Here is a 21,998-nt window from a genome sequence, read left to right as displayed (position 1 = left end):
GGCAGGACAGGACAGGAAAGGTACCACTTCACGGTTTTCAGTCTGCTTCAGAGTACTTTTTTCATCTCTGTTACTGACTGAGGCAGATTTACCCTCATGGGAAGGAAAATACAGTGGTTGACTGGACGCATGGACTGTGCTACATGATGCGGGAGATGCTGCCCGTGGGAGACACTTCCATCATGAACACAGCAGAGGCAGTCAGCTCTGATTGATACCATCATGTAACAGTACCAGCGTGCAAAGAACAGACTTAGTTTGGGTAACTTGTCTCTCATCTATATTTATCTTTCTAAAAATAGGTCTCTAGCTCGTTAGTCACCTAATTTCCTCCCCTGCCAATGGAGAAAGATAGGTGGGATCAACTGCCCTCTGAAACTGCCTCTTTCTCACCACTGGCTAAAGAGAGGGAGCCTATGTATTGACATTTCAGAAAGCTGATGTGACTTGAGATTAATACCTCCCTTGAAAGCTTCTATTGAGTGTTAAGACCGAGTTCGAAGATGCATTAACTTTCTCCTACTTGCTCTGTGGTCTGGTCTGTGACTATAGACAGATGTTTGCCACCAAATGAGGAGGGCGTCAAAATGTCCTGAATGTTTCATTCTACTAATCAGTAACTGTACCATGAGTAACACATTCTCAATGTTGGAAAGAGGCCAGACTGAAAACCCTTTATTCTTGCTAATGAATACCTACTCATACAAAAGTTGCACTGACATTGGACAGATTAGACATACAACAACTCACCAAGGGGAGTAGTACGTTGACAATCTGACTCTGTAAGAACTCATTTATTCTAATAATCTAATTCTTGTGGCCCACTAGAAGCCATGCACCATGCAAAAGCTAAGGAATGCCCCAAACCTTTTGATGACAGCATATGACTGGATTCCTGTACCTTAGTGCCTGCACTGGCAGAACTGAAGCCCACAGTGTTCAAAGGGCACAAAAGCCTCATCACAAAACCACTATTTGCAAGCACACAAAGCAACCTAATAGCTCAACTCCCAGTACCAGGATCCCTCCCAAGAAGGTCAACAAACCGACCAGCCAGTGTCCAATTACCTTCAACCTGAATAAGATGAAAAAGGAGAATTTTGTAGGAAGCCCACTCGGAACACAGCTATACAGATCTGATGCACACCTTTAAAGGACAGAATGATATGTGCTGTCACATAGGCCAGGACTGACTGGACAAACAGAAATCATCTGTTTGCTGGGAATAGGTCGTAAATGGGCTTTGTTATTTTCATAAAGAGAAAATCAGATTCAGCTCCCTGTAAATAATATATTGATAGTAACATACTTGTGTATTTCCCAAGAGACTTGTGCACAGTGAAAGGGGTTTCTTTCCTCTCCACAACTGAATTCCTATAGTCTGCTTTCATTTACTTGTCTATTTAGATTCTTTTAGGACTATTCAAGCACCAGTCGATGAAGTGGAAGCAAAATAATATGAAGTATCTTCTTGCTTTAGTTTTATAAAGGCTACGGTTTTTCTTTTCTTTGAATTGCAGGTTTACTGAGAATTTGAAGTAGAAAGTTTTCTTTGTGAGAAAAGACATATTTCCAAGGCGATTTCCCTGTAAACTATGTTCTGAGTGCTAACAATGCTTTTGTTCCTATGAGATGTAGTTGTCACAGAAGTCAGGCTCAGGTTGAGACAGGTCCTCTGGTAGTTTGTGCCACACTGTTAGAGCTCTGGGGATGAAAATCTGTAGCATGAAGAGAAGTGAGTTTTAAGCTGACATGGTCTTAGTGCCCCCTGTGCTGCTGAGGACAGAGATTGGTGGTTGTTTCTACATTTAATCAAAGCAACAGTCTCATAACTCAAGAAAATTACAATAATCAGGGTTCAAGGTCATTACAGGTGTAATGTTGTAACTAATTCCCACTTCCCAAGAAAAAGAGCACAGGACATGTTAAACTGTTTTTGGAAAAAGAAATCTCTGTGAGATACTGCTACAAAGAAAAAGCAAAAGTATTTACATTTATGTAATATTATGCACAAATTACTTCTGGGAGTAGCCTCACTGCATAAATAAATAGGATTTGAGTCATAATAAAATAACAAATATATTTTATTCTGGAACTGCTAAATTTAGAAAGTGTCTTTGACAGGTAACTCATTGCCTATAGCACCTGTTCTTTGTAATCATTTTCCAACTGTCTTATCTTGGGTCTCAATCATACAGACTAAATCTGAGGCAGGGACAACCTTCAATTTCCATCTTTGCACAGCAAAGCATCTAACACAAGATCTAACACAAGCACTACTGGACATTGTAATGGTAAGAAAAATAAGAAAAGAGCCCAACATATGAAACCTCCAAACTAGATGTTCAGCCAACACTATATATCTTTTCCTCTCTCCACATTATCCTTCAGCTTCTGCCTGCTCCTTTGTCTTCTCCTACTTTGTGATTTATACCTACTTTTCATGTCTTGTTACCATTTGCACTATAAGTTCCTCAGGGCAACATTTGATTTACTCTATGTACAGCCCCAAACTTATGCCTGAGTACGAGCAGAGTCTCTTGAGTGCAAATGCATTATAAATTAAGAAACTCAACGTTAAGAAAAGCCAGTGCTGAGATCAGTCAGCCTGAATTACTACCTAAAAGTATTTAGAAAAGTTATTCCTCAGACATCTTTTCTCCTCCTGTTAATCCAAAGACATGCATAATACATATGTTTAAACCAAATATTCTTTTAATATGCTGAATACACTGACTTAGCAAATTGCATAGAACATCACAACCGGGACTTTAGTGACAAATGCTGGTTTATGGCATACTCAGAAATAACCACTATTGATCATTACTTCCCTTTCCTTTGCCTACAACCCATGTGTCAGCATACATCCTGTTCTTCCATGACACCCCACACTTTTCTTCCTTCCCAAAGAAACGAGCAGATCCAGAAGAATATCCCAACACAGTAACAACTGTAGGCATAGTTTTTGAGATCCATCCAGAGAGCCAGAGTTCCTATCAGTCTTAGCATACAACAAAGGATAACTGAGACACTGATGTTTTGTGCTTGTACCTGCTCCTCCCATAGATAGATGTGGATTTTATTCTATGAAATATACGTAGGATTGCATCCTGATAGTCTCTTACAGACAAGCAGTATGACTGTCCTCCCGAGTCAATGTTAAAATAGCAAAGCAAGCTGTGAATAGCAGTGGACAGACTTAATTAAGGTCCTGTCCCAAGCACTGATTCAAAGCCACACACACACTCACACAGAATGTGCCACCCGCAAACCACCATCACAAATTTTCAGGCTATCAGATGAAAGAAAGTGTAAATGGAAGACAGGCAGAAGCAACATAATCTGCCTTCCACTGGTATAAGGTTTTTGGTCAAATATAAAGGGCAAAGTTCATAGAGGGAAGCCTATTTATAGATCCCAATACCTCATTTTATGAATCTGATCATGAGACACCTGTATTGGGTTAACAACAAATAATTGCACATCTTCGTATCACCCCAGAAAACACATAACAGGTGACTGGTGCATTTTGATTACCAGTCAGCTTGGGTAAGTAGAATTTCAGGTTTCATTTATCCTTATGGATATTGCCATTAGCTCTCTCAAGTGTTTTGCAGGTGTTAGGCTAACATCTTCCAACTGACCTAATGGAAAATGGCAGCTTCCACACTGCCTGTGCTTTGAAAATATATGGTTAAACCTGCCTCAATGAATTTCCCATCTCTTTGGATTTGGTTAGTATTTGTTAGCATATGTTTAAGGAATGATGCCTGAAATCACTCCCCGAAGCATCTTAAACCCTGTAAAGTCAGTTTTGATTACTACAAGACAGTGGATCAGAAAAAGATGCAGACTCTAAATGAGAACTTGCTCTGCAGCTCAGAGCTGGACTTTGCAAGGAAGACAGTGTGCCTGCTCCATTACCCTACTGCTTGCCCTGCTGTACAAGGAATTCCTGCTTTGAAGGAAAGGCTTTTTGAATTCAATAGCTCCTTCTGGTGGTCTGAAAGAAAATGCTTGGTTACAGTCGGCTCACAGTAATGCAGCATTAATGCACAATTCATTCGGTAATCATATATATCAGCAACAGCTAGAAGTTATGCCATAAGTAAAACAAACATTAAAGTTTTGATTCAACAAGTGTGCCATGCCAACTATATTTTACATTACTGTCATAAAGGAGACAAGGTTTTTAGGAAATCCTCCTTTCCTCTCCTTCCACCACAATACTGCTGTGAATTTTCTTCCAGGAGAGGAAACATGAAGAATGGTGATGGGATGAAAAGTGGCAGAAGTCACAAATTCTGGGCTACTGGCCCAGAGAAGTCCTTAATCAAGTATGTGGCAAGGCACATCTCAGAGCCAGTGGTTCTGATTTTGAAGGTATGATCAATTTATAAGAGAGGGATTGGATCCAAACCTTGCTGAAGACAGAGGGACATCCTCTAGCAATAGGAGTGTGCTTTTGGTCAGGCTCAAGGACACCACCTTCAACGAGGAAGAACACATTACAAAATCTCTGATCAATAGACCTTGAGATGCCCAAGAGCTTTTGTTTTTTCTTTTTATCCTCAGATTGCCCAGTGTTAAGACAGATACTATTCTCTTTTAGGCTCACCTCTTAAAGAGTAATAACCACACGGCATTTACAAGGAATGCAGTCTGTCCTAGCCAATCTCAACAACATTACATCATTCCCCAGCTATCCAAACAAAACAGTGCTTTGAGAGTTATAAGCAGCAGTCCCTAGCCTTGTTTCTGAATGATGCATTGTTTTTCACTAACAAAATTCACTGTCAGGGCTCTACAAATGTATTTCCTATCTGATGGTCCTTTTAAGACTTATCTGATGAGACATTCATGGTTGCTGTCAGAAAGCTCCAGAGAAGATCTTTCACATCCCACCTCCAGCAGGGCATGCATGATAACTCCACTCAGCTGGACCCCTGTTGCCTTAGATTCTGCTTAAGTGAAGCACCCAATAGAGCTTCAAATTAAATAAAAAAGAGATTTATTTAAAATTACAACTGAGTCATGGTCTGCCCACACTTTCACCAAACTTTATGCTTGGCAAAACCCAAGATTTTACAGAACTAATGGATAAGAGTTTAAATGAACTTTAAAATCCAGACCATGTATCTCTCTAAATACAACTTCACTTAAAATATTTGCAATCCAGATTTTGTTGAAAGCCAATACAGTATAAACTAAAGTGAAATCAATCTATTTTTGCCGAAAAATATATACTTAAAAAAACAGTACTAAGGGCAAAAAAACCAAAATCAGAATCTAAACGATAGTTCCATTTTTCTAATCTACATATCTTTCCTGTCAACAGCCCTCATTGATGTCAGTGTGAATTTTAGAATATGGCCTGGCTGGTACCATCACTGAGGTACCAAAGGAGACCTAATCTCACATATTAAAAAGTGATTATTTTTTAACTTGATGCTAGTATTTGGTCTGGAGCCTACTCAGAATACTGAGGAAAAATTGATTTGGGGTTGACTGCTGATGCTGTGCTACCAAGTGATTCAAACTCTTTCTGGATGTCAGTTCAGCATTAGCTATTATTCATTACAAAGGGTGCTCCACATTATACAAGAAAGCAGCAGGGATGTTCCTGAATTGGGGAAGCTAGCAAGAAATAAACAGAGAATGCACCCCTGGGAGAGCCAGAGAATGGTTCTGTGCCAGGAAGGATGTTCTTCCTTCCTGAATGGCATGTGTGAGGCTTGTTTCTCTGAGATGCTGGAAGAAACATACTCTGAAAGAGGTTTTGAAGGAAGAAGCTTGCAGTCAAGGTGCCTTGTGCTAGTCAGTACTTAATTTTGTGGGCAATGAAGAACTGTGTGGCTCTAAGTGAGAGCCTCAAAGGTGGAAGAGTTAGAGAAAGGAAAAAACGTGGCAGGTTCCTATGCAAATAATAGCAGGGCTCTAGCTGTGGGATGAGCGTGTCAAACTAGATTCTGTGTTTACTGTGCACATTTTCAATTGGCTCTTACCTATTAATTACAGTATGTATGAAAGTAGCATATGAAACCCTAGGGAGCAATCAGGAGCCCATCCCATTCCATTAGAGACTGTACATCCACAGAGCAAGAGAAAACTCTGTCTCCAGCAGCCTTCAATGTATACAAACATAAAACCAAAACCAACCAGAAGACCAGTGGCCTGAGTCTGCAGTCACCATAAGAGTGCAAGAAACAGACACAGAGGTTCAAACCAAAGGTCTGCCTAGCCAGCCTCTAGACTCCTAGAGGAGCCACTGCTGGGGACTTAGGAAAAAGTAAAGATCAGGGCAATTTTTCCATAGTTTTTTCATAGATCACTCCAGCTTTCAGCAATCTTTGTTTAGGGACTTCCAAAGCCAAAGTTATTTAAGTGTCTTTGTGTTTAGTAATATTTGATGGACCTTCTTCTTCTTTGTCTACTTACTCTCTAAAGTCATATACATTTGTGGCTGCTACAGCGTCTGTGTGATGACTAGTTCTATAATTGAATTATGAAACTGTATAATAAAGTACTCAGTCTTGCTTATTTTTCTACCTTGATACCTGGTAATTTCATTGGACACTAAATCATGGTTGTCTAGTCCACCTCCACATGACATTCATAACTCCATAGGTTTCTGTTACACCCTCACTCTTGTTTTTTCTTTTCCAGCCTGAAGAGAAAAATGAGTTGAACTCATTTTCCTCATAGAGACATTTCTCTAGCCCACTATGCATCTAATGACCCAGAGGTCCAGCTCTAAAGGGCCATTCAGTAGGCCATTTCTTTGGTAAGGTGAGAAATCGTTTGCTCTCTGCAAACTATCCCAAACTATCCCAAGAGCAGTGACCAAGCCTGAGATCAATGGGTTCACGGTGCTCAGCGGGATGCCCTACTCCTTTTGATTTGTCTTTGAGAGACTTGTAATTGGTGTGACTGACATAATCATTGCCTGAGCCGGCAGGTAGTAAAACCAGACTATAGTTACCTCTCTATCATGAAAATTGACCATTTATTTGTAACTCTTTGATTCCTACCTTTTAATCAGTTAACTGCTTTGTTCCTTAAAGAGCCTCTGGTAAGGCAGGAACGTATCAAAAGATTTTTGGAAATCAAGTATGCTGAACTAACCAAATTGTTCTTTTTTATACACTCATTGACTCCAGTACGCTGCTATATTTGTGAAGTCTGATGTCCTACTATAAAGACGCCTCAGCTATTTTCTGCTATACTATATTTATTTGTGTGGCTACCAATTGCCAACCAGTGAGCAGCTGCAAAAAGTAAAATTCTGTTTAAGGAGAACATATAAAACCAGTCATCTAGATAAAAACCAAATGTGTATATGACAATTCAGATGGGAGGGAACAAGGCATGCATTAACTGAAAGGCTGTTAAAGTGAGATCAGTAACAGCAGGCATCACAGACTTGAGTTTTGTTCCTCTCCCTATTGCTGACCTGATAGATGAGCTAAAATAAGCCACTTTGCAACTCTGTGCTTTCCTCCCACTCCTTTCTGAAACCTCTTTAAAGGTCAGGATTTTTTCTTGTACAATGCTTTACTGCTGAGGTGCTCTGAGGATTAACCCAAGGCCATGAGTTTCTACAGACTGAGCAGAAAGTCTCCTGCTTGTGCACATCCAAAAGAAGATCCATGCGCTATGCTGTCATGTCATTGAAGGCAGAGAGGCACACTGGGGAAAAAGGGATTGTGAGGTGTAGGCTTGTGTTTTTTGACAGAACAGCTTGCCTGTGGCCACAGAGGAAGCCTGTAGCAGTTACATGAGGTGAACCCAGACACCTTCCAGAGCTCAGCTCAGTTCCTTGCCTGCAAGGCTTTACTCCTTCCCTCCACAGTATGTGCAAGAGGGAGCCTGTGTGTCAGAACACCTCTAGTCTGAAACCAGACATCTGGCATAATGTTCTTAGAAGTTTACTAATGCCACTAGCAGCTGAACTGAGTTTAAGTAAATGACAATGTATGTGTTAGAAAGATGACTGTGACCCTATGGAGAATTAGTATGTCAAAGCACATTTATTTCATATCAGCTGAACTATAATCACCAGAAACTTTAACTCCTATTTGAGCAAATAATTTCTACTACTTCTTTGAAAAAGATTTTTATCCTGCTTGCTCTAACATCTCCTTTTCCACTGTCACTGGTAGAAAAGGGTCTCTGGGAACATATTTTTCAGCCAAAAACCTTTAAGTGTTTTAGATTCCTTTAATAAAGAAATAAACCCAATCATTTTTATATAGTTTGTTAAAACCTGATAACATTTAAAATGTATTATAAGGGCTGATTTTTTTTTGTGATTTGGACTGGGCTACTTGACAGGCTAGCAAGAAGGTATAGGTACGTGACAAATACCTCTTTCTGAAGTTTACTACAGCTGATGAATTACATTCTAAGAAACTCTGCAGGGTGCTTAAAATCAGTCATAAGTACCCAAAGCCTGTAGCAAAATAAGGCACCAGAAAAAGAATTATTAAACTTTGTTGAAAAAATTACAAATGTGGAAAAAAAAACAACAAACAAACCTCCAAAACAACTTGGATTGTTGGATAATCAACAATCTACATTTCCAGAAATCATTCATCAACAAGTTCTAAATAACTTAAAGGCCTTATTTTCCACTAGACTTAGGATTGTGATGCTTTTCCTGGCTTGTGGAAGAGAGATTTAAGCAAATGGCATTCTCTGTGATTCAAAGAGTCAATGCCCTATTTGAAAAGGAAATTTTGTCTTCCTCCTGCATGCACAAAATAAGCTGAAGTAAGCCACTCCAAATATACCACTTCTTTGTCTCTAAATTGAAAAAGAAAAACACAGTCTAGCACACTACCTCTTCAGCTGTACTGGCCCCTGGCATATGACTATACCCCTGCCTCTCGTATGCCCCACTGCCTGGTTTAGATCATGAACAGCAAGATCTTATATTGAAGCTGAAACTGAGAAAGGATGTGGGTGATGCGGGCAGAGAAAAGCATTTTTTAAAAAAGTGCAAAATAGTTTCAGTTTCTTTGGTTGCAATTCACACTTGCATCCACAACTGGCCGTTTCAGTGTGTCATCTCAGAACACTCCTGCATCCACAGCTAATCACAGCTAATGCAGGTTTTCACACAACAGCACCACAGGTTACATTTGCTACTGTCCCAGTCAGCTATAAAATTCTCTTCCAGCCCAACAAGTGATAAAACTGCTTCTGTAGCTCATGCCTTCATCAGAGCTCATCTAGATTACAGGATTAATGCATGCGTGCATTTGGAAATCCAGTTGGTACATTCAGCTTATCTCCTTGACCAAGTTTCTGACATGAACAGGCAGAATCTGTCCTTCACTCTCACTGTCCCACTTCCCAAACACTGATTAGATGTGTGTCCTCATCTTTAGGACTCTGTGGCTTGGTCCCAGCTCAAGGATGAAGGCTGGGGTTTACAACTGTTTGTTACAGTAATGTGAAGTAGGCCCAAAGCACAGGAAGCTTGTATTTAGAATTATCAAAGCTGTGCAACTGAATGGCTTGAGATTGTTAACTGATAAGCAGATAGGTAATGGACTAATGATCAAGATGTCTGTAGACCATCAAAGAACTATCAGAAGTTTACACAAGATACCTTTAGTGTGGCTTATCTCATCCATTAAAGTGTAAGTACGATAAGGATAACAGACCAGAAAACATCCGAATGCGAACTCACTGTGCTGACAGTAATTAGAGTTTGGGTGTATGGTTAGTACATGGATAAAATAAAATGCCAGCTAAAAATGTACAGCAAACACGTGATCAGGTAAATGAAGAACTGCTTAAATATTTATACAGGAGTAACTCCATACACAGGGAAGAAATCTGTCTGATGGTTGTCTAGACATCCCTGGAAGCAATTTGATCAGCAAAAGAGGATTGTGTTTGTTACAGGCTGAATAAAAGAACGTGAGTGGCTGCATCAGTCTCTGAAATACTACAGATTTCCAGACAGGGACGCAAGAGCAGATGATTCTGGTAGTAGGTTATTGCCCATTCCCAGAGTGGCACCAGTTTGCTGGAAATGCTGAAGTGCCAGTAATCCAAGTACCAAGAATGACAGCTGTGATTAGTGATCAGAAGGAACAAGTGAGGTTTTTAGTCCTCTAACACGCAGGAATTTTACACAAAAAAAAGAGATTCATGTAGCAAACACAACTTTCAGGTCTTGGTCCAAGAATGGAAAGATAAACTTCCCCAGGAAATTCAGAGTATCACAAACCCTGAATGGACAATGAATCTCTTTAGCCTTGCCTTGTTCTACACAAACCAGTAATGTTTTATTACAAAAACCTATAATAAACCCTCCACTGCCACAGTTTTCTCCGTGGAGAGATTCTGTGAGACATGCTATAACTGCTAGTCCCATTGCCTAACCCACTACTAATGCAAAGAGTTCAGACGATACAACAATGCACATTACACAAAAAAACCTCCATGACAACATATCCCCCAAAACTACAAAGACTAGGTATAAAAAGCCCAATCATTATAGTTTCAACTTTACCCCCCTCACCAGATAATCAATGTCTGGAAATGGAGAATTGTGGTAATTAACTGCAAGAGCTGCTGCTGCTTTTGGTCAAAGGTATGCACACAGCATCCTCTGTATTAGCAACAGATGGGAAACCTGTAGGTGTGGTAGCATTTATTGCTGCGTATAAGATCCTGGAAGAGTTCACTGCCCAAATACATATGCAGAGCAACATGCAAGCCATGTTAAATCTTATTTCTAATTTCCTACTCATTTCTCAGCCCAGTCCAAAACAGATTTCTTCCATCCTGCTTCACCTTTTCTGTGCTACTTTTTGCTAATGTAAACTGGATCATCTTTCCAGGCTTAATTTATACCCCCAGCTAATTTGCCTTGGGTCTCATCCTTCTCCCTGTTCTGCAGTCTGTTTCTTCCAACTTCCCATTTTCCTTTCCTGCACACATTCTTCATGCTGATGCTGAAAAGATCTTCTCTTCCACTATTATTATGAGCCAGAAAAGCTCCTGTCTGCCAGTTCAATTCACCTTTTATCCTCATCAGAAGGCTTTTACTGTCTTGTGCCTCCTTCCATCTCTTCAGTGGTTGCATAACTACTCTCACTAAATGCAAGAAGACAGAGTTTGACTTAAAGATGATGTCCCAGATACAGCTGCACCATACGTACATGCATGTGCTATTTTCATCCCCACTGTGCAGCTCAGCTGGCAGTGACAGTCTCATAAGACAGAAACATAAATACACTCACAACATTTAAGATCCTCGGATACTTTCTGCTGCTGTTTACATTTGCTCTCACCTACTCTGCATGGCAGATGTCTCCTCTAGAAATGTTTCTACTGTATTGCATAATTCCACACACATTAGTACCTTCCCCAGCTCTCACTCCAGGGCACATAATCTAATATGTACCACTGCTATGATGAAGGAAAATCACATGCTGATCCTCAGAGGTCTCAGTCAGGGCTAGACACAATAAAGACACAACTCATATGGCTTACTGTTTAGCCAAATTAGTTTTGGAGGACCTTACTCTGCCCTCTTACATAAAGAAAGTTACTGAGCTGGTGAAGGAAAGAATTCCTGTCGCAGGACCTAACTCTGTGAAGACATTCCTGGTACGTTTGCTTCTGGCACAAGACAGTGAAACTATTTTGTACATCTGCAGAATGCGAGAGACCTCCCCTTCTTCCCTCTGTCAGTAGATGTTTTGTACTGTTGTTTCCCAGAGCTTGTTTATGTCATCATTCCAAACACATGATGTCTGTTGTGCTACCAACCACTGTGCTCTTTGTCTTCTTTAAAGGAGGCAGGCTTAAGAAGGAGATTTAGTAGAAAGGTTTATTATAATCCTACAGAGCCAGCAAACAGAACCCCCAAACCTGCTTCTCAGCTTGAGCCTTTCCCTGCATGATTTAAATCAGACTGATTTATCTTGTTCCTAGTTATGTAACTCCCAAAAGATCAGGGCAAGGATGCTGAGAGCAGTTTGGAAGTCTGGTCTGCTCTGAATCAGGCCTGGAATTTTCCCTGCTGTTGCCCACTATTGTAATTTTCCCAGAAATTTTCACACCTCCATTTCTTTGCAAAGCCAAAACAGCTGCACTACAACTCCCTGCTCTGCCATCAGCTGGTAAGAATAGCCCGTTTATCTTTATGTCAATAGACAGTTCCTGAAACCTCCTTTTCATGATAACAAAGCAATATAGTCAAGACCACAAGTCAGCCTTGAAAACTTGTAAGCGAGGCTGTGAGCTTGTCTTGTGAAGTGGCCTGTGAGAATGTAGAACTGCCTCAGCAAGAGCCAAGCCTGGAGCGTCACCGCTCTGGCCATCTCCACCTGCAGGACGGACAAACAGCCCTTCAAACAGTCCTGTTGTATGACAGGAACACAATGGTAGCAATGAGCTCTGCCCAGCCATTTCTGTGCCTGTTGCAAGCGTTGACTAAAGCACCACGTCTCTCAACTCATTTGCTCTTCTACTTGATCGTGTTTTCATTTCTATTGAACTCTAAAAATTACCTTTTCAAATATGACCCTCTGAACACATTTAATGTATCTAAATGATGAATTTTGTTTAACTGAAGAGTTATTGTTTGCTCAGTAAAAAAACCACCCCCATATAAATATATGTATTTATAAACCTAGAGCTTGAAAAGCAAACACTGACTACAGGATTTTGAGATGTTTTATGGGAATTTATTGATTCAGAAATACTGTAATCTGAAAAAGCCTAGAAACACTTGGATTGCCCCATAGCTTTCTGGTAATTTAGATCACTGTGTAACGTTATAATTTTGTAATGTAAGAAACGCTATTTCACTTCCTGACTAACTGATCTGCATTGAATTAATTTTTAAAGTTGTTGAATTATGCTAACAAGATGACAATAATTAAAAGAGCTTCAGGGGCAAGAGGATAGAGTTGGGAGCTAGCTTTGCAGTCCCTGTGAGAGAAGAGATTCGCGTTTCCTCTTGAGCTACTCTAAGCTAGCAATACAAATCCTCAGAGCTCACATTAATGCAAGCCTGACTGACAACTTACCATTCAGAGCAACCATCTCAGATTTCTGCAATTAGCATGTGCTCTAAAATTTCTGATTCTGTAGGCTTGGTCTCTAATTTACATTTTGAAAAGGCTCTTAAGAGTGAAGATGCCAAGACTGAACAAATTCACTGCTCTTGAGACATTCTGCATATCTGCAAGTGCAGTAAAAGTGTGTTTCTGTTAAAATCAGTAGCATAAGTATCACATGGGAAAAAAACCTGACTGTTCTTACCAAGTCAGAAGCACGGACAGCTTTCATGGAGAAACTCTGGAAAGAGACAAAAGAAACTAGTCAATGCACTGAAATAGGGAGACAGTGTATTAAGTAATGCAGAAAGTCCCAGACAGCACTTGCTAATCCCTGAAAATCTCTTCATGGCCTTAATAGCAGCTTTTTATATGGGAAACTGTATATTCAAGATGTCTACATACAACTTAATCACAGAAAAAAGAGAAAGCAGAGATATATTAGACATATCGTCCCATCTGCTGCCAGTGACTGATTTTTCTCTTTGTCAAGGTTTGCTTTAGAAGACCCAAGAAATCAGATTATTTATTACTTACCCAGGAAGATTATTTCACATTTTAAGAACATTTTGCTGAACAACAGGAGGCTTGAAAATCAATGAAATAAAGTCTGTAAACATCAATGCCTAAATAGGTACCATATTGGAATGCTGAAGTCAGCACATAATGATTGAAACAGTATTGGTGAGATCTGTTTCTGACATTTTGATCACGGATTAGACAAATGTTACACACTTGAAGTTCCAGCTGTGGCACTCTAGTTTTCCTGGACCTGAGATACAATTTGTGTTAGGTCAGGTTCTTAACAAATAAAGATGCCAAATTATCTAGGCCATTTTTAATAATGATGGCTTCGTTTTGTGAGCTTAGCCAAGTCATTCATTCAACTATTTTAGACTATCCATTTACGTGGGGTGACTTGCTTTTTTTGGTGCCCATGTGAAGTAGGAAAAGAAAGGAAAAAGGAAAAAAGGCCCATTTAAGTGGATTTTTGCAAAACAATGACATTACCTGCTCTCTGTTTAGCTTCCAGTATGCTATTTAACCAACTCAAAGAGGTATCAAGAATTAAACAATGTCTGAATGAATAACATTTAGTACTATGTAGCTGTTCACTACACTGACATCCACTTTGCTGTATCTGATAATAAATTACAATGCTGGCATTTATTATTAGAATATATGAATGCATTAACATGACTGCATTTTCCCCACACATAAAATCAGCTAAAATATTTACATTTATCATTTTCTTCTTCCACTTCTTCTATGCAAGAAGCTTACATTTTAACTGTCTGATTAAAATGACTTTGAAAATCTGTGTTACCTATTCCTACGGTAATTACACAGTGCACTGCATTAGCATAACCAGCAAGTTAAGGGACATGATCGCTCCTTTCTGCTCATCACTCTTGATGCCACATCTGGAGTACTGTGTCCGGTTTTAGACTCAGTAAAAGAGAAATGTTGAAAAACCGGAGTGTATCCAGAGCAGGAGCACTCAGATAGTCAGGGAATAGAGACGTAGTATACGACAAGAGACTGAGAGAACAGAAAGGCAAATCCCTATTATGTATTAGGAAGAAAACTTATGACTATGAGACTGGTCATACACTGGCACAGGTTGTACAGAAATGTCAAGCAATCTCCACCCTTGAAGTTTTTAAAAACCTGACTGGAGAAGGCAGTGAGAAACCTGAGCTAACTTGGAAACTGGCTTTGCTTTGAACAGATGGTTGGACGGGACACCTCCAGAAGTCTTTTCCAACCTAATTTTTCCTATGTTTCTGTGTTTTCATTGCTTGTACTGAATGTGTTTGGAGTGTGAAGCTAAAAACCCCATCATACTTTCTCTTGTTCTCCTACATGTACGTACTGTTCTGAGAGTAAGATCTGCCAATGATTGCCCTGATTAGAACTGTATTTAGAGAAAACAATTCTCCATCAAAAGAGTTTGCAGACTTAATGTCTAATCGAAGAAAATGGCTTCTATCAAACAGTTTCTGCAGGCCATGGAGCCCAGTAGTCACTTGGGTTCCCTTTACAGGACCAAGAAGTGTCTTTATCTCTTCATTCACAACAACAGGAGCTCGGAGCTATCCATAGAGATGTAATCAGTCACATTGCACGTGTCTCAGTTTCTTAGATGAACCTACCCTCTGCCTGATAAAACTTGATCTTACTGTCCGGTGCTGCTTCGGTGGCTCCCTGTATAGCTGTTTTGGCCTGTTTCTGTCTGTTGCTTCTTTTATATGTTAGCAATAAGTTCTTCAGGTTCATCATTTTTTTCTGCATTTGTATAACACCTAGCACAGCGGGCTACACCTACATCTGTGGGCTAAACAAGGCCAAGGCACGGGTTTGAGGTCACCCTATGATCACCCTGTGAGCATGCTGTTCATTTACACACTCTGTGGCATGATTTTGGCCTAAGCCAGCTACCGCTTTCATACACCACACCAAGGTGGAGATAGCAGAAGAATAATGCCTGATAAGCACTGTGGATGAAGGCGTCCAGTTTTGGGAAGGGGACTAGAGAGCTTAGCTGCTGGAATGCAAGCTGAATCGCACTATTTGCCCTCCAGCCAGTGAGTCTTGTCCCATTTCATTCACGAGTACAGATGTTGCCATTGGACCAATAAAGGCCAAGTTGTGAACCACACCTTTCAGCTTTACTGTCATGCACTTACTAACTAAAATAATCCTTTAATGAACCACAGCAGGATTTTTATCTCTAGGCTTTAACTCAGCACTAAACAAATTAACGTTCATTTTTTCACCATAAAGTAAAAATTAAGAAAGTAACCTAAGAATATGGAACACACTTTGGATCTTTAATGGAGAAAGAATGAAAATCATCTGATACATCTAAATGCAGTTTCTGCAGTTCAGGGAAAGGCTCAGTGAACACAGTGTAGGATCTTGGCTAGTCTGCCATTTTGTTTTTGCAGTTTCAATAATTTTGACATTAACACCATATTTCTTTACCATTAAGGACTTGGCAAACCTCACACAAAGTTTAGAATTATAAATACAGATTACCTCAATCAGAAATTATTATTTCACTGTAATTGCTGAATCTTCTCTAGATTAAAGCTATCATATAGATTACTGACCAATAAAGCTGCTGAACAGTTTTTATTCTTTTATATCACAATAATTAATTTCTAGTAAATGGACAATAGCAGAGCTGTTCTTCACCCCCTATCTATGGCTCCCTGCCTGTGATCCAGCAGCCCAACTTATCTGTACCAGTCACAGGCAGACATTGACAGTAACAGATGCCAATAAACAATGGAACCAGCAAAGCCAAGGGAGGGCAGGAGGAGGAAGAGAGAAAGCAGTGATTGGTTTTTGTTAAGCCACTCATGAGTTTGAATAATTAAGGCTAATTCACCACAAGTCAGACATGCTGCTATCCCCTGTGCAACCTCCTAGCTGCCATATCAGATCCACATACAAGCTACTTTATGGTTTTTAAGTAAAAATAAAGCTACTGAAAAAAGACTCGGAGCAGAAGTGGGTTTTCAGTAATTTCAGACTGCATACACCATTTTTTTAAACCACCAGTGATGCTTTGTATTTGTAATGCAATGTTGTTGTAGCCTGCGATGCTCCAACGGTATAAACAAGACAATGTTTATAAAGGCAACTTTGATTGATAGAGCTGGAAAAAAATTACAAGCTCTTAAGCACGTAAGCCCTTTTTCAATTCTGAATCTCCAAGCTAAACCAAGAGCATGAATCATTGCTCTGATTTTAATTTAATTGAATTAGTCCTTTTCAAGGAAAAAGACAGTTGGTACCAAGGGAGCAGAAGAGAATGTTAGCAGAAACAGAGGTGATAATATTTTAGGCACTGTGGGACCAGAAATCAGTAATTACTGCCTACAGAACAGTGAGCTCTTAATAGAGGATATGGTGTGGAGGAAACACTGCCAACCAGTTTTTCTATTGAGTCCATGATTTTTAGTATCCACTAAAGTTGTGAATTTTAGTTCCCAGGCTAATTCCCGGAGGCATTTTTCATCCCTCACTTAAGGATCAAGAGTGAGAGATCAAACTGGCTTTTGTGAAATACATTTTCTTACTTTTGACTGGAGATTTCTGTTTTTTTAACATTTATCTGTGTGAATTAATTCTGCTGCTTAATTCTTGTTTAATTTCATTCCTACAATCTTCATTTGGCACTCTGGATAAAGTATATCATCACATCCTGGGACATAAGATCTATACATCCAAGGCTGGGAAGAGAGGTGGTGGGAAGCTCTATTGCAGGGTATGATCTTCTTCCAAGACAGAGCGTTCGCTTACAGTAAGATGGGATGCCAGTGTAGGTGCAGTCAGTAAAATGTGGGAGGAGAGCAATTTTGAGCTAGAGTAAGTCTGTACATAGCATTATCTAATGATCCCAGATTCAGATCTCTTATTGGAATAAGGAGGAAGTAATTTTTTTTATACGCATCATACTTAATAAGCTACCAATGAGCTGGAAGAATTAGTGTCACTGTAGTGATGCTGATCTATTCCCCCGGTGGTTCAGAAGCTGACCTGACAGGCACCAGACCCAAGCAAGCATGCATTTGCCTTATTAGCCTTTAAAGAAGTTGAACTTAAAAATCTTCTGAGTTTTTCTTATATGAAAAGTACTTTAGTCACAGGAAAGGAGATAGAAAAATGCTAACAAGTTTAAAGGATGCTACTTAGAAGTGCACTCTCGATACAAAATAAGCAAGTTGATTTAAAATGCTAACAAGATTAGGCCTGTGAATCGCCATATCTTTTGCTCCAGCCTTTAGCAACTTACATTTGTCTGTGGTGTATGAGGCACATGTGCTGCAGAAAGATCACCACCATCCCTCTTTATATGTTCTTTTTTATAAATTCAAAATTCATAGAGACAAGAAATGCTGACTATCTGCATTATGTCCTTGAGGAAATGGCCTCAAGTTGCGCCAGGGGAGGTTTAGATTGGACGTGAGGAAAAATTTCTGTACTGAAAGAGTGGTGAAACATTGGAACAGGCTGCCCAGGGAAGTGGTTGAGTCACCATCCCTGGAAGTATTTAAAAGACGTGTAGATGAGGCGCTTAGGGACATGGTTTAGTGGGCATGGTGGTGTTGGGTTGACGGTTGGACTCGATGATCTTAGAAGTCTTTTCCAACCTCAATGATTCTATGATTCTATGATTCTATAGGTTTGTTTATTGACATCAGGTGTGACATACCTAGGTAATACAACAGAGACACTGCATGTTCCCATTGCTGCGATGGATTTTCCTTGTGAAAGTAGTATCTGTTTTGCCATGTGTTGGAGTGGGCAGAGAAGGAGCAGAGGCCCAGTGACAAATGTCATTATGCGCTCTGATCACATCTACTCACATCAAACTGCTTGTATGACCTCGATCGACCTTGATGCTCTCTGCACGCAAGAGAACATTTATGTAACAAGCTGAGCAGGCAGTCCGCGACCGATAAATGTGTTAAATAAGCACACCAGGACTTTTCTGGTGCAGTAAATCACCAAGTGCTTTGCACCACTAGGCATATTTCCCAAGCTAACACATAGCTAGATCCATCTTTTAAAAGACAAGCTGTGTTCCTGGATGCCCACAACATCCACAGCTCTTCCCTGGAGGAGGAGGAACGTGTTCCCTTTCCCCCGAGCCAGCCAGCACAGAGACCTGCCACATCACCTCCTGAGGCCAGGGTGAGGAGGCCGCAGCTCCCGGCTTCGCAGGAGCGAGGTCAGCAGGCAGCTAGGCCCCTGCCTCCACAGCCATCGCCCCGTCACCCCTGCCTGTGCACCAGCGGGCTGCTAGCTCTGGAGAGGAGCTCGACGCCCCACTGTTTCTCCCTGCACCTGTGGGAAGCCTGCCATTGAGCAGAAAACACTGTCGCGGCGTAGTTCGTATAAAGTTTTTTAAACACTATAAGCTCTGAACGGGTATCTTCTAATCTAAATTAATTTTGTTAAACTAATTGTAAATTCTATTATAGCTAAAGTCTACTATTGCATGCCAATTTTCTATTTCAAATTAGCCAAGATGCTAGGGACTGGATTAGAAATCTCTAGTCTTGCAGCATATCTCTGCGGTATGCAATACAGCAGGTATAACAGATATAAGGTCTCCATTCAGGGCAACACCAGTGGATTATACAAAAACTAAATGGATGAAAAACCCATTAATGCAATGAGAACTGTGTGCATGAATCAGCATTACTCAGTGGGGCTCATGGCACTGAAAATACTTCTCGGGCAGCACAAGAGCAAACGAAACACGTTTCAGACCAGTCAAGAATCGACTGCTTTGGAGATGATTAGTGCCCATGCGGATCTGTAGGGAATGTGGCTTTGTTTTCTTTCACAAGAGAATAAAAGACTCTATCAGCACACATCAATCTGTGTTAAGTGTTTAAAACCTTTGAGGAAAGGAAAATCATATTTTAGTCAGGTAAATATAAACTTTATTTCTCTGATTTTCCTTCTTTTTTTTCCATTAAAGATATTCACAAAAGGAAATTTTTTTTGAAGGTACTCATAATTGAGATTACTTAGAATTCTGCTTCTATATCAGTAATAAAATGATAAACTATTTCTTTCAGCTACTTGATATTCAAACTTGAACACTACAACAGTACAACTATTTTCCCTAATGCTTCAATGCAGATCCAAATTGTAAAAAATACAGCTGAACACACAATCTGAAAATTGCTTATGGTCAGTAGTCTGCTCAAAAGGTTTAAATCTTCATATCTGTACAGACAGTTGATCATAAAGGAGTTTTGACCAGGCTAATGAAAATAATCACTTGATTTTCAAGTATTTATGGAAAAAAAAATCTTCCCTTTGTCTCTCAAACACTGATGCTGAGTGTTTAAAGATGACATGAAGCCTTATTTTTTTCTGAAACAAGAGGAGGAATATTCAATATATAATAAGTGTACTGTGGAGTCACTGCCCATGATAAACCAAGAGAATTCAAAGAATATTATCCCAAATTTCTTTGCAAGAAAAATCTCCAATGCAATTTTTTTTGTCCAGCTGATCATTTCTAAATCACATTTATTTCATGCACACAAGTGTAGAGAAGAAAAAAATGCACGTTAGACTCTAATATGCAAGACATTGAGCGGAAATACCACCTGACTTTCACTGAACCTGCAATCAGGAGAACAAAAATGTCACCCTTAAGTTTTGTCACCTGCTTTGAAATTCAAAAAAAGGCATAAACATCAACTCCACAAATGCTGTAATATGTAATATTTACACTGAAAAACTTCCCATGGCACTCGGAGAGGAAATGGAAACCAACATTTTCATTGCCTTACCCAAGAATTACTGCAAAATATAATTTATCAACCAAATGTAAAGTGGAAGAAGGGAATAAATACTCATGATTGATTGTTCTCTGGATTTGCAGAAATCAGTAGCAAAACTCCCATTGATTCAAGCACCCATACTTTCACTAGGAAGGAAGGGAATGTAGAGTTGGAGGAGGAGCTTTCTCCTTTTGAATTTTCGCTAGATAATTAGTTAAGCTTCAATAATTTTCAATACAGGTCATAATTGCCTGACAGTGCTATACTCACGTGACCAGTGTCTTTTGCAGACAATGTTGCACCACAGGGAATAGCCAACATAATTATATGGCACAGTTTGGCTCGAATTAATAGTTCTGAGAGTTCAAGTTAAGACAGATTAGATTTCAAAGTTATCTAAATCAGGTGCCTAGAAATGCCTCTTTTTGTCTTAGTTTTTTGTAAAATAAAATAATAACCCACAAAACAATTTTTGCTCATACAGGGCTGCAGACTTTCCAGCACTGCTTGGAGTTAAGCACTGGTTAACACTGCTCTGAGACGTTTCAATATGAGTAGCAATGGCCAGAGGAGTCCTCACGTGAGTATCCTTTACCCTACAGAAGTTCTCTCCGCTTGACTGCACCCACCAGAGTAGCTGAAACAATACTTTTTACCACAGGCAAGAGAAGTGAAGCTGGCAGCTAGAACTGATATCGTATGACACTTCCTATCCTGGGAGCCTGTTTCCAGGTCTTCAGTGTTTGCCAGATGTCAGCCACGGAGTTAGAGAGCTCCTGCACAGGACGCCTGCCTCCGGCTGAATTTTTTGGTGGGAAGTTTTAATCAAAACAGTTCAGGTTGTTTTCAAACTGAGATTACGGAAAATTACAGTCTTGTCAAGAGCTCTTGTTAAGAATCTCTAGCAGCACTTTCTGTGGGACATAGACTTGAAATTTGGTTTTAGTGAATTGTCTGGCCCCAGGCATAGGCTTTTGTTATTGTACCAGAAGCGAGGACACTCTCTCCTGTGTTCTTACAACTCGCTTTATTGATTAGCTGGAAAAAGCTGGATTTGAGCACGGAGTGATAAGAAAAGCAAGGAGAGTTACAGGAACAGAATAAAAGCAAGTGGGTGAGGGTGGCAGAGGGGGCCAAATAGCCAAAGAAGAAAAGGGCCTATATGCCCAGAATGGAAAGAAGCAAGCAGGAGAGAAAGGAGAGAAGTTCAAGATGAAAGCATCTGTCTAGAAAACTCCAAATTACAGGACTTAGAGCTGATCCTAGGTTTCCCTATCAGTGGGACTACTGTTTTACACATTAATAAGCATCCCATGTTTTAAAAGCTGTTCAACAAGAGGTAGCAACATACTACTAGTATCATTTACTCTATAAACTCTAGAGATGGAGGTCTATGCTGCAAACGTTGGTAGTATCGAAGTTTAAACCACAATGATGACTCAATTGGAATATAAGTAGCTCTGCAAAGGATAAATTAACAAACCCCGCCCCCCAGAAATCCATGTATTCCCTCTGCATGCATGAGTTCCTATTTGAAAGGACAGGAATATAGCAAAGAGAGAAAATTTTAAAGTTGGGAAATGAGGTA

General features: G+C 39.9%; 1 protein-coding gene and 1 long non-coding RNA gene across 2 annotated transcripts in view; one reads left to right on the top strand and one right to left on the bottom strand.

The window, feature by feature from the left end:
- The window catches only part of LOC143155396 (uncharacterized), a 37,500-nt gene that overhangs the window by 14,213 nt on the left and 1,289 nt on the right, over positions 1-21,998 (top strand). The window contains exon 2 of the long non-coding RNA XR_012994411.1: positions 20,895-20,990. This is a non-coding gene — a long non-coding RNA (uncharacterized LOC143155396). The remainder of the gene's footprint in view (positions 1-20,894; positions 20,991-21,998) is intronic.
- AMER2 (APC membrane recruitment protein 2) overlaps positions 13,311-21,998 on the bottom strand; it is an 81,279-nt gene continuing 72,591 nt past the window's right edge. Inside the window, exon 2 of the transcript XR_012994410.1 lies at positions 13,311-13,329. The gene's annotated coding sequence lies outside the window, so the exon portion shown is untranslated. The remainder of the gene's footprint in view (positions 13,330-21,998) is intronic.

This window comes from Aptenodytes patagonicus, chromosome 1 (assembly GCF_965638725.1).
Source record: "Aptenodytes patagonicus chromosome 1, bAptPat1.pri.cur, whole genome shotgun sequence".
Lineage (NCBI taxonomy): Eukaryota > Metazoa > Chordata > Aves > Sphenisciformes > Spheniscidae > Aptenodytes > Aptenodytes patagonicus.
This window is presented reverse-complemented; position numbering and strand designations above follow the sequence as displayed.